The sequence below is a fragment of the Peromyscus maniculatus genome, chromosome 11 (genome assembly GCF_049852395.1).
Source record: "Peromyscus maniculatus bairdii isolate BWxNUB_F1_BW_parent chromosome 11, HU_Pman_BW_mat_3.1, whole genome shotgun sequence".
NCBI lineage: Eukaryota > Metazoa > Chordata > Mammalia > Rodentia > Cricetidae > Peromyscus > Peromyscus maniculatus.
The window spans coordinates 89,743,032-89,755,461 of NC_134862.1; the positions used below are offsets into that span (position 1 = coordinate 89,743,032).

A 12,430-nucleotide genomic window follows, 5' to 3' on the forward strand; every position below is an offset into this window, starting at 1 on the left:
GGTTCTGAAAGTTTTTAGATATACTTTGCAGTGCTTTGGCCTTCAGTTTCCTTCCATACATTTCTCAATCTATACTTAAAGTAATAATGTGGGGTTTTTTTTTGGTTAAAATTTACATTCTATCATCTAGAATATGGGTAAATATTCTTTTGTATTTTTCTACAGTTGTTGCATCCAATTTCATCTGTGTTCTGTCTTTTGTCTAAGAACAAGATCAGGCAATAAAAATATTTAGAAAATGAATAAGTTAATTATGCATCTTCACTATGATTTAGAGAAGGAAAATATAATTAATGTGTTAATTCAATTGTAATTTCTTAATATATTAATTTATACTTACTTATAATAACAATTATAGTTTTCTTTATTTCTGATTTCTGTTTTCCCCCTATAGCCAAGTATCCAGAGGTAAAATCCTCGGTGAAACCTGACCCCCACCTGCTCTGGAGCACAATTGTGATGGTTCTTCAGTTTTGTAAGAGCAATTTGATAACTGATAATAAAGAGGAGAGAAGCATCCGATCAAGGCTGAATGACAGGTTCAGCCAGTCCTCAAATTCTTTGCCTCAGGTTTCCTGTCCCAGCTGTATAGTCTCTCCCATCGTCTGTGTGCATAAGGTGGGGGGTGGAGGGGGTGGAGGGGTGGGGTGGCTACATGATGGCTGCCATGCCCGAGCACTTAGCTCTTCAGGTTGATCTTGTGGATACCGTACCTACGCACTCCATTTCCTACATGGCATTCTTCCAGAGAACTGTGTGGTTATTGATCACGTGTTAGGAAAACTTCGGTCCTACTTGAGTATCACATCATCATCTCCCTGAAATGCACACAATGTGTGTAATGTTTGATACTTTCCTAATTTTCATTTAGTTTTCCATTCTGGCACAATTCCTTCTATCCTGTGACCTCACCGATGTTAGAAAATCAGACACTGGTCCAAGTACCGGGAGCTGAAGGGATCTATTGCAGCCCACAGGTTACCCACATGACAGGGGCTGGGAGCCAAATAGGAGACCGGGAGAAAATTGTCCCTCAATTACCTAAGCACCAGCATTGCCCAGCGGAAGCAGAGCCACAGAGGGCCCGGCTGCCTGGAGCTGACACCCATACTTCAGCAGGTAAGGCCTGAGGCAGAGGAAGGAAGGGAGAAATCCCTGGCTTCTCCCTCCCCTCTAACCTCTTGGGTCCCCTGTTAGCCAAACTTAGCCAGAATCCAGGTGATACAGAAGCCTGGGGAGAGCCTGCAGGGCCTGCCTCTTTGCTATCCGGAATAGGAAAGCTCTAGGAAATGGTGGCAGGCAGCGGCCAGAGGGCAAACTGGCGTAGTGTAGTTAGTGCAAATGGCCCAGGGGGATCTGAAACAAAACAAAAACGTTCCCCATTTTACTTATTAGGGACATGTAAAACAAAGCCACAATAAAATACAATTTCAGGCACTTTACTTCCAGAATGGAGGTGTGCTAGCTCTGTGCATCCATAACTGAAAATTTTTTAAATAAAATTATTAAAATAGCCACTTACAGCCTCTAGAGCAGTAGTTCTCAACTTCCCTTTAATCTATTCCCCCATGTTTTGGTGATCCCCAAACATAAAATTATTTTTGTTGCTACTTCATAACATAATTTTTGCTACTTTTATAAGTTGTAATATGAATGTCTGATTTGCAAAATCAGACCTAAAAAGGTCATGACCCACAGGTTAAGAATCAGTGCTCTAGAGACTGACCCAGGGACATAGAGCGCATAAAGAAATGCTTACTCAAGAGAACCTGAATTTTGGTAAGGACAGCAAACGCCCATAGCCCCTTCTCTCTTTCTTCTAGCTCAGCATGACAGCCACTGCATCCCAGGCAGTGAACTCAATGACAGGCTCCCACCTCCAGTTCTCAGTCTGCCCAGGCAGATCGCCAGCACTTCTTACCCACTTCCACCTCCTCTATACTGCAAAGGCTAAATCCCTAGAGGGTGAAGCCAGGCAGTCAAAGAGTCGCTCATCGTCCTGTCTCTGGCAAAGCAGAGCTTCTCTCTATGCTGCCTGTGGGAGGCTGAGGATGACCAGACCCAGCGCTTTCACTCCTTGCCCTTGGGATGTTTCACGGTGGGGAAGGCAACTGAGAAGACCAGATTAGGGAGCTGATTCCAGAACACTGCTCGCAAACAGGTTCCTTCAAAGGGAAGCAAGCCACTGTGCTTGCCCTTAACTGGAGAATGTTCTATAATTTTTTTCTCATGGGAAAAGGAATTCACAAGAGAAGAGCTCCAAAGCCCTTCGCTAAGAATGGACTCTCTGGAACATATTGCAGAGAAACTTCAATACCAAGAGTCCACAGAGAACAATAGACTTTGGACTCATTCACTCCCAGTCAGATCAGAGGACGACTTCTGCTGTCTATTCCATTTTTCCTCAATTTATATCTTAATAAATTCTGTTATCCTTTAATAGACTCATGTGGATTGATCATAATTATTGGCACCCAGCGTGGGGCATGAACCCACAACCCTGAGATTAAGAGCCTCATGCTCTAGCAGCTCTTTGAAAGCAGCAAGCTAAACGGCGCACCACTAGGCAACCAGAGAGCCAAGGAAAGTGACAGCAAAGAAGAGCCACCCAGAGTCAGCGGAAATCAACATGATTGACCTCAAGATCTACCCCAGAATCTATGGGTGTACCCAATGACAGTGGCATGCTCATGGGAAGCCCTGGGTTCTGCCCCCAGCAACAGTAACAACACAGCATCCAAGAAACAGCAGACCAGCTTGGAAAGGTACAAGGGCTGCTTCTGCATATGAGCTCTTTCCATAGTTCAATATTTTTATGTTCTGGGCAATTTTGAGGTTGGCTCCATAGCCAAGATCCAAGGACAGTAGACTGATTGCATAATTCCAAGGCACATCATCTGTGGTAGAAAGACTTGGCTTGATAGGTCCTCCAGGCCCTAGAGAAGGTGAAACCATTGGAAAAGGACCAAGATGGGGCCACAGACCAACAGCTTCAAGCACTAAGGTCTGGACAGAATCTCCATAAAGATGAGCGGCCAACAAGCTTTAGAACAGATGGTACTGAATTCATAAGCAAAACCTGACCATATTAATTAAATGTTGGTGAGGAAACAGGAGAACCAAACTGCATACATTCTTGACAATGTTACAATCATGGTGGAAACAGTTGCTGGTTACAAAGTTAAACCTTGTGACTGACTGGCCATTCCCTTTCTAGATACGTCTCCTAGAGAAATGAATATATACTCAAGCAAAGACCTGCCCATGACTATTTGTGTTAGAGCCAGACATAGAATAGATAATTATCAGTAGATGGGAGGGCCAACAAGGCTTCACATGATGGAATCTTATCACAGCAACAAGTGCATACCTGTGGGAGTCTCAAAAATTAGGTTAAAGTAAATGAGTCTTGCTCAACAGAACATAGGCAGTCTGGCCCTGTTCACATGAAAGTGTTCAAAGGCAAGTTGATCCTGGCACTAGAAAGTGGGTCATCAGTTGTCTTGGTCCCAGTTGTATCTGGGACTAAGTAAACATTTTGGGTGATGAGAACACTCTTTACCATGATTGTGGGGAAGATGTGGTACATAGACCATCAAACAGCACTTCCCCTTTTCTGTCTAATCAAAAGGAAAGTTTTTTTATTTTGGCATTGTAAAACTACATATAACAAAAGAGTTATCAAGCAATAATTACAGTTACAATATCTATTTGCATTTGATAAAATTAAAGAAAATATTCTATCACTTATCCTATCATTGTGAGTCAAAAGTTTCATATCTAATTTATCTTTTATTATAACTAAGGAAAACTATAATTATAACTAGCTAGCCTTCAACTCCATCAAAGACTCCAGAAGGATATATTACCTGAGTAAAGAGGAAGTGCAAGCAACTTCTAAAATTCTAAAAATGACAGAGACATCTGTCTAGCTAGACATTCACCCAAAGTTCCTCTGTAATGTTGGGGCATCCATCTTCAGCCTACAGGCCTAGAGTTTCTGGCATATTTTTCAGTGAAGCAAGAAATTTGGAGAACCATTTAGCCTATTATGGCAAAGTTCACCAGTCACTTTTCTCTGTGTCCTGCAGAATGTCTGGCAGTTTCCTCTATGAAGCAAGAACCTGAAGGACCATCTTGCCTTGTTTTGGCAAAGTTCAGTTGTCATTTTTCCTATAGGCCCTGCATGTCCAGATTATACAACATACTGTCAAGTAGTCCAGGCAAGAGCAGTTTCTTGCTCAAATGGCTAGCCCTTTTCATATTGTAAGCAAACTCCACAACAAGTTTCCTTGATGCCCATCATCTTCTTTGAAGTAATTGGTGCTGCCAGGAGCAGACATGTCTCACTGTCCAGAAAAGTCTAAGTTCTTAAAACATTTTAAATGCCATATTCTGTAGGTCTTTGAAATGTTTGAAGATTACCTACCTAATGGAAATATATCTTTGTATTCCTAGAAAACTTAACTAACATGACTAAGTTTGATTATCATAGATGACTATTAATCTGTATTTCTTAATTATACATCACAATTTTAAATGAGTTACATAAACATAATACCTTAAATAAGAGTAGAAATATACATACAGTATAACAAAATTGACCTGAAATTTGTATTAGTAAACCAAAAATCCATACCAATGAAAAGTATGTAAGATTAATAATTGTTTTATCGATTAAAGTAGATTCAATAATCTACCCTTTTATCGTATTACTTCTATATCATATCTCCCTTTTTTCTTTTAGAAAGAGATTGACTATGAACAATAACAATTTGTAACCAAACCCTCTAAACAAAGACAAACATCTATAATACATTTTTTGGGGAATGTAGGAGTAGCTTTCTGGGCTACTTTGTGCTGATTGGGGACACTGTTAATTGTGGTGGTATTGTGTATTCTAATAAATTTATCTGGGGTCAGAGAACAGACAGCCACTAGATACAAAGGCTAGAAAATGGTGGCACTCACACCTTTAATCCTAGCATTCCAGAGATAGAAATCCCTCTGGATCTCTGTGAGTTCAAGGCCACATTGGAAATAGCCAAGCATGGTGACACACGCCTTTAATCCCAGAAAGCCAGCCTTTAATCCCAGGGAGTGGTGGTAGAAAGCAGAAAGATATATAAGGCGTGAGAACCAGAAACTAGAAGATTTTGGCTGGTTAGGCATTTGGCTGGTTAAGCATGTGGCTGGTTAAGCTTCAGGCTTTCGAGCAGCACAGTTCAGCTGAGACCCATTCCGGATGAGGACTCAGAGGCCTCCAGTCTGAGGAAACAAGACCAGCTGAGGAATTGGCAAGGGGAGATAGCTGTGGCTTGTTCTGTCTCTCTGATCTACCAGCATGGACCCCAATAACTGGCCTCGGGTTTGATTTTATTAATAAGAACTTTTAAGATTCCTGCTACAGTTAATTTTATCAGGACCCAAAGAAAATTTAGGAATATGGTCAAGTCCTGACTGGAGTAGTCTGTGAGGCTGGATCATCTCAGCCAGCAGCCTTAAAGCCTTTCTGGACACAGAACTCAGAGGAAACTGCAAAAGGGGTGCTCTGAAACCTTGGATCATCTGGGCCACCTGTTTCCATTGGAGATTTTTCAAGCTGTATTGCTCAATCAAACCATATTTACCTGGAAGCAATCCTCAGGTTCTCATCTTCTGTGGAAACAAAAGCAGAACCTCTTTTCCAAAGCAAAATATTCTTTTTTTTGTTTGTTTTTTGTTTTTGTTTTTTTCAAGACAGGATTTCTCTGTGTAGTTTTGGTGCCTGTCCCGGATCTCGCTCTGTAGAACAGGCTGGCCTAGAACTCACAAAGATCTGCCTGGCTCTGCCTCCTGAGTGCTGGGATTAAAGGCGTGCACTACCACCACCCAGCTGCAACATATTCTTAAACCCAAATTTTGAAGTCAAAATACCTTTAAAATATATATGTTGGTTTAACTTAGCAGCTCTCACAATCAAATGTCTCTCTGTAGTTAAAAAAAAAAATCCCAAAGACAACATAATAATATACAGTATTCAGACTCTCTGTGCATATTCCATCTTTACATGGCTTTCTTTTTTTATTATTCTATTTCTTTTTAAGAACTTTCTCTGCCCTTCTCTCTCTCTCTCTCTCTCTCTCTCTCTCTCTCTCTCTCTCTCTCTCAAGCTTACATAGAGTTTTAAACACACTGTAATCTGTTTAGGTTTTTCCCATCTGAATCTGCTTTATTGTGTATCTGTGATCATTTTCTGACCATTACTCTAAACTGCAACATGGCTAGGACTGAAGTGGCAGCCTTGGCTGCTGGCTCTGCCCTGCTCAGTTTTTCAACATGGAGCAGGTACCTATGAGTCACCCTTACCTCCCCAATTCTGGGAAGCAGTATTAAGTAGCATGCCTGTACTCTCAAGCCCAAGACTGTGCTCTCCAGCCTGCAGGCAGCAGCTGGAAGAATCCTCTCTGTAACCCTGGCCTATGAGAGAGACTGCAGAAATCTGCCACACTGCTTAGCTCATGGCACCTGGCAGCCAGCTCCATCTCTCAGGCAGCTGTTGGGAGATACCTCTCTGTGCTGCTGCTGGCATGAGACTTCAAGACCAGGAATCTTTCAGGCCACAAGAATATATTATAGAGATTCAGCTGTGTATTAAGGCTATACCTAGAAATTTCAAGGTATTTTTCTAGAGGAAGCCATTTATCATGGGATATTTGGTGCTATTTAGTTTTTAATGTTTCCGCTGTCTTCTGCTATGAAATTCTTGTGGGCCCATACACTTTCTACTAGACCATTTTGGCAAACAGTGTAAGCTTCTCAGACACTGATCCTCTAGGTAACTAACTCCCCCCACAGAGCCTAGGAGACAAGCAGTCTGTAGGTGCATAGCTTTGTTTCTTGTGCAAAGGAAGCTCAGACCATCCCTTACCTTCAAGCCTAGTGACAGTCCAAAGCAATTGACTGAGGACAATAAGATTCTTTGCATAACCAGGTGCAGAAAGGGCTGGAGTGGGATTCCAGAGGCAGGCAGAGAGTCACATGGTGAAGAGTGGAAGAACAAGGCCGTTTTCTGTAGAGAGTAGACAGAACTTCATGGCCAGAGAAAAGGAAGAAGGCAGAGATTCTGTAGATGGTGAGGCAGATCTCTTATAGAGTTTTCTCAGAGCCAGGAGTAAGGAGCAAGGAAAGAAAAATGTAGGACAGAGGGAACAGAGGACAAGGATGAGGTCAAAGGTGTAGGAGCTTACTAAAACTATGAGGACAGGAAAAGTGGGCACAGAGAGGAGCTGAGTGTGAGGATAGAGCTGAAGCTGTACAGACAGAATTTTGTCATAGAGGAATAAAGTAAACAGACAGAGAGCATGGTGTACGTAGATTCTTTTCCTTCAGATACCCCACACCAGACATAGTGTCTTCCCTAGGACTCTGGGAGGGAATTTTCTCAGCGCAGGGACCAGGGAAAATTCTATTACAGGAAGCCCAGTGAAGCTCCATTTCTGTCCATTAAGAACCTTTTAAAGCTTTATCAGGTCTATATGAATCAATACCCCACAATGAGCTCCAATTGTAGACAGAAATTTCTGTTCCATCCAGTCCTGCAGATGTTCAGTACCAAATAAACACACAGAGGCTTAATTACAAACTGTTTGGCCTATTGCTCAGGCTTATAACTGACTAGCTCTTATGCTTAAATTAACCCATAGTTCTTGTCTGTGTTTAGCCACGTGGCTTGGTAACTTTTCTCAGTACAACATTCTCATCTTAATTCTTCTGCGCCTGGCTGGCGACTCTGTCTCTGCCTTTCCTCTTCCCAGAATTCTCCTAGTCTGATCACCCCACCTACACTTCCTGCCTGGCTACTGGCCAATCAGTGTTTTTTAAAACCAATATGAATGACAGATCTTTACAATGTACAGAACATTATACCACAGCAGGTTTATTCAGCTTACACTTGCACATTGCTGTTCACCACTGAAGGAAGTCAGGACAGGAACTCAAACAGGGCAAGATTCTGGCAGCAGGAACTGATACAGAGGCCACGGAGGAGTGCTGCTTACTGGTTTGCTTCCCAAGGCTTGCTCAGCTGCTTTCTTATAGAACCCAGGACCACCAGTGCAGAGATGGCACCACCACACAATGGGCTGGACCCTCTCCTCTTGATCACTAAATGAGAAAATGCCTTACAGCTGGATCTCATGGAGGCATTTCCTCAACTGAGGCTCCTTCCTCTGATGACTCTAGTTTGTTTCAAGTCCACAGAAAACCAGCCAGGACACATGCCAATGAACCAAAAAAGTTAAAATCTAGGCTCCATATATGAGGAAAACATGTGGTAATGGCCATCTTTCTGGGCCAACAGATAATCAAGGGAGAGGCTTTGCTAGAAAAGTCAGCTTTTTCTGGCACACTTGGCCACACAAACGCAGAGAGCCAAACATTATATTGACAATATTCACTGCGTACCCTTATAAAATTTTAATACAATATAATTTTAGCCCTTTATTTTTCACCACCAGACCATTGATTGCATTCTCAGTGAAAGAAAAAAATGAAATGAAAGGACATGACTACTCAAAGCATGGAGATGATTTTTACTGTAGATATAAGGGAGAAAGCAGGCAGAGGGAAGAGTCTAGGCTGAACATGGCTGGCAGACTAAACCAGACCATGAGAAGAGAGAGGGGGAGGGAGAGCAAGAGCAGAGCCACCAACCAAGAGAGGTAGCCTGGGGCCAAGAGACTGGTGTCACTAAAATGGCTGTTATATAGGGATCAGGCTGGGGGAAAGGGAGGGAAGCCCCACACCTGGGAGGGACGGGTTTGTGGAGGGGGTGGGTGAGAAGTGCTGGGCGGGGGGAGCCATAAGTACTGAGGGAGGACCCATGGGTAGTGAGTGATGATGGGAGAGCTGGGAAGAATCATGGGTACTGGGTGATGCTGGGTGAGCTGGGAGGAGCCACAGGTACTGAGTGACGCAGGCAGAACGGGGAGGAGTCATGGGTACTGGGTGGGACTTGTCTTGGATTTTGACCTAACAGTCAGTTTTTTGTTTTTGTTTTTCAGTTTTGAGAAAACAAGGGAGGACTGTGTTGCTGGAGGGCTTCTCTCCAGGTTCCACCAAACCCCGCAGTCCCACAATCCACGTATAAAATAATCACTCAGACGCTTATATTACGTATAAACTGTATGGCTGTGGCAGGCTTCTTGCTAACTGTTTTTACATCTTAAATTAACCCATTTCTATAAATCTATACCTTGCCACATGGCTGGTGGCTTACCGGCATCTTTACATGCTGCTTGTCCTGGTGGTGGCTGTAGTGTCTCCTCCTCCTTCTTCCTGTTTCCCCAATTCTCCTCTCTCCTTGTCCCGCCTATACTTCCTGCCTGGTCACTGGCCATCAGTGTTTTATTTATATAGAGCGATATCCACAGCAGAGGACTGTCTATCTTGGCTCATGGTTTCAGGAGTCTTAGCCTGTGGTCACTTGACTCCATTTCTTCTGGGCCCACATGTTGCTGAGACAGAACAGATGTCAGAGTGTGGAAGAAAAGCTACTCATGTCATGGTAGCCAGGAAGTTGAGAGACAGAGAAGTATATGGAGGCATGATGTATTTCAAAGGCATTCTCCCAGCCAGTGACCTACTCACTCTAACTAAGCTTAGCCCCTGATTGTCTTAATCAGATAAGTCATTGGATTCTGTTGGGATAATCTTTTTGTACATTGTGTAAAGTTGTGTCTCTGTTCTTCCTCACCTGCCTAAGGCACCTTCTGATTGGTTTAAGAAAGAGCTGAATGGCCAGTTGCTAGGCTGGAGAGGATAGATGGGACTTCCAGGTGGAGATAGGAACTCTGGGAGAGAATCTAAGGTGGAGGAGATTCACCAGTCAGACATGGAGGAAGTCGGATGTATGGTGCTGAGGAGAGGTAATAGCCATGTGGCAGAATGTAGATTAATATAAATGGGTTAATTTAAGTTTTAAGAGCTATATGGGAACAAACCTAAGCAAAGGCCAAACTTTCATGATTAATAAAAAATCTCCATGTCGGCCGGGCGGTGGTGGTGCACGCCTTTAATCCCAGCACTCGGGAGGCAGAGGCAGGTGGATCTCTGTGAGTTCAAGGCCAGCCTGGACTACCAAGTGAGTCCCAGGAAAGGCACAAAGCTACACAGAGAAACCCTGCCTCGAAAAACCAAAAAAAAAAAAAAATCTCCATGTCATTCAAGAGCTGACATTGCAAAGAAAGTCCCAATATAGGACTTATCCAGGGATGAAGTTAGAGGCCCCATAATTTATTGCCTCTCAAAACCCAGCAGCAGCAGACTAAACCTTTAACATGTGAGCAACTTTGTGTGGTTACATAATTGTAGAAATTGTCAAATGTAATTTGCTGAAATAAAAGGTAATCTGATATTAGAAAATGTCTATGACTTTTATATAGTGGTTTAGAGATAAAAATGTTGGGGACATCAATAGTTTTGAAAAGTTTTTTTTTTTTTGTTTTTTTTCAAGACAGGGTTTCTCTGGGTAGCCCTGGCTATCCTGAAATTCACTCTGTAGACCAGGCTGGCCTTGAACTCAGAGATCCACCTGCCTCTGCTTCCTGAGTGCTGGGATTAAAGATGTGCACCACCACTGCCCAACTGCAAAGTATTTTCAACTTAAAGTCATATATCATAGGGGGCTGGGAAATATAAAATATTCTTCAGTAAATAAATATTCCCATTAAAATTCAGGCTGCAAAAGGAGGGCTGGACAGGTCTTCTCGCATTCACCACTACTAAGAATGCCTGAGTCGAGACCAAAAGAAAAGTCCCTTATACTCACTTCTCTGCGGGTAGAAGGGTAAGTTTTAGGACACAGTTAGTAATTATGGTGCTAATAAAGGAGCAGCAGTAGCTTCTCCCCTAAGATCTGTGACCTCATTATCCCTGGGGAGTTGGGTAGGTTTCTAGCACAAGCCATGATTTCCCTCCTCTTGAGTGGATCTTAAGTCCAATTAGACAACTGTTGTCACAGATGTGAGTTCCATTGCGGAACTATTAGGTAATAGGCCTTGGCTCCAACATTAAACTTCCTGATGCTCTTTTTCCTCAAACTGTTCATTTCATATCTCCTTTTGCTTCATTTCCCCCCTTTTTATTGTATATCTGCTTAAGAATGATCACTAATAACCACATCACATAGTCAGCACTAGGTTACCTTGAAATCTCCTCTGCCAATGACATTAATCCCAAACTCTTCCATTTAGCCTCAGGAAGATTCTTAGGACAAGGGGAAAAAAGCAGCCACATTCTTTGTTAAAACATCACAAGAATGGTGTCTAACATTCGCCCCCTCTGACATCCTTTGCCAGGCCTCCATAGTCCAAATCACCCTCAGCACTACTGTCTTCCAAGCTCCTACAAGGAGTCCTGCTTATAGAGTTCAACTGCTTTTCTAGTCCTAAGTCCCAAAGTCTTCCATAGTCCTTCAAACAGTAGCATGGTCAGGCCTGTCACAGCAATACCCCAGTCCCTGGTAGCAACTTACACCTTTTACTATTCCATTGTTGTGAAGAGACACCATAACCCAGGCAGCTCATAGAAGAAAGCATTTAGTTGAGGGCTTCCTTACAGTTTCAGAGGGTGAGTCCATGATCACCATGACTGGGAGCGTGGCATCAGACAGGCCAGCGTGGCTCAAAGAGATGAGGAGGTAAGGAAAAATAGAATAAAAGGAGTGGTGTCCTCAGGGCAAGGCTCCATGCAGCTAATCCTGCAATTTGGGAAAGAAACAAGCCCAAGAGAGTCCCTCAGTTTAAAGAGCACCAACAAATCAAAGTTTACACAAATGTAATTCAAGGAGAGGGCCAGGTTCCAGCCCCAGCATGCAGCAGAACTTGGCAGGTCCAGTCTTGAGGTTCTGGATTTAAGGCTACAGGAATAAAGGGGTTATGGAATCTTTCTGTGTGGTTAAGGAAAGCCATGGAGTTCAGGTATGTGGCAGAGGAGTCCCTGCATGAGGGTCCAGGGAAACCATTGCATGAAACTGTAAAGATGAAGCCTGGATTGCCTTGGAGACCCCAAGATGTTAGAGGTGCTAGAGCCATGGATATCTGCCAAGGAGAGCTACAGGCAGAGTGTGGAACCAGCCCAAGAGAGAAAGAAGTGTGTTGCAGTCAGCAAAGTTGGAAGGAGGGTGGAATTGGAAGAGCCATCCAAGTCAGGCTGTGGAGTTTGCCCTGACAGGTTCCTGGAAGGAGGGTGGGATTGGAAGAGCCATCCAAGTCAGGCTGTGGAGTTTGCCCTGACAAGTCTCAGTCTTCCTTGGTCCAGTGTTTCCTCACTGCACTCCTTGCCCCCCTTCTGGAATGGTAATATATATTCTATGTCGTTGTATGCTGAATGCATGTCATTTAATTTTAGCTTACAGAGGGTTACAGTTAGATAGCACCTTGAGTCTCAG

The 12,430-nt window shown here is 43.2% G+C and overlaps 1 long non-coding RNA gene across 1 annotated transcript; it reads left to right on the plus strand.

Annotated features, from left to right (window-relative positions):
* Positions 1-940: 940 nt before the first annotated feature.
* LOC143267845 (uncharacterized) lies at positions 941-9,262 on the plus strand. Its single transcript, XR_013043455.1, has 3 exons — positions 941-1,119; positions 2,444-2,765; positions 9,045-9,262. It is a non-coding gene; the product is annotated as an uncharacterized LOC143267845 (long non-coding RNA).
* The last annotated feature ends 3,168 nt before the right edge of the window (positions 9,263-12,430 follow it).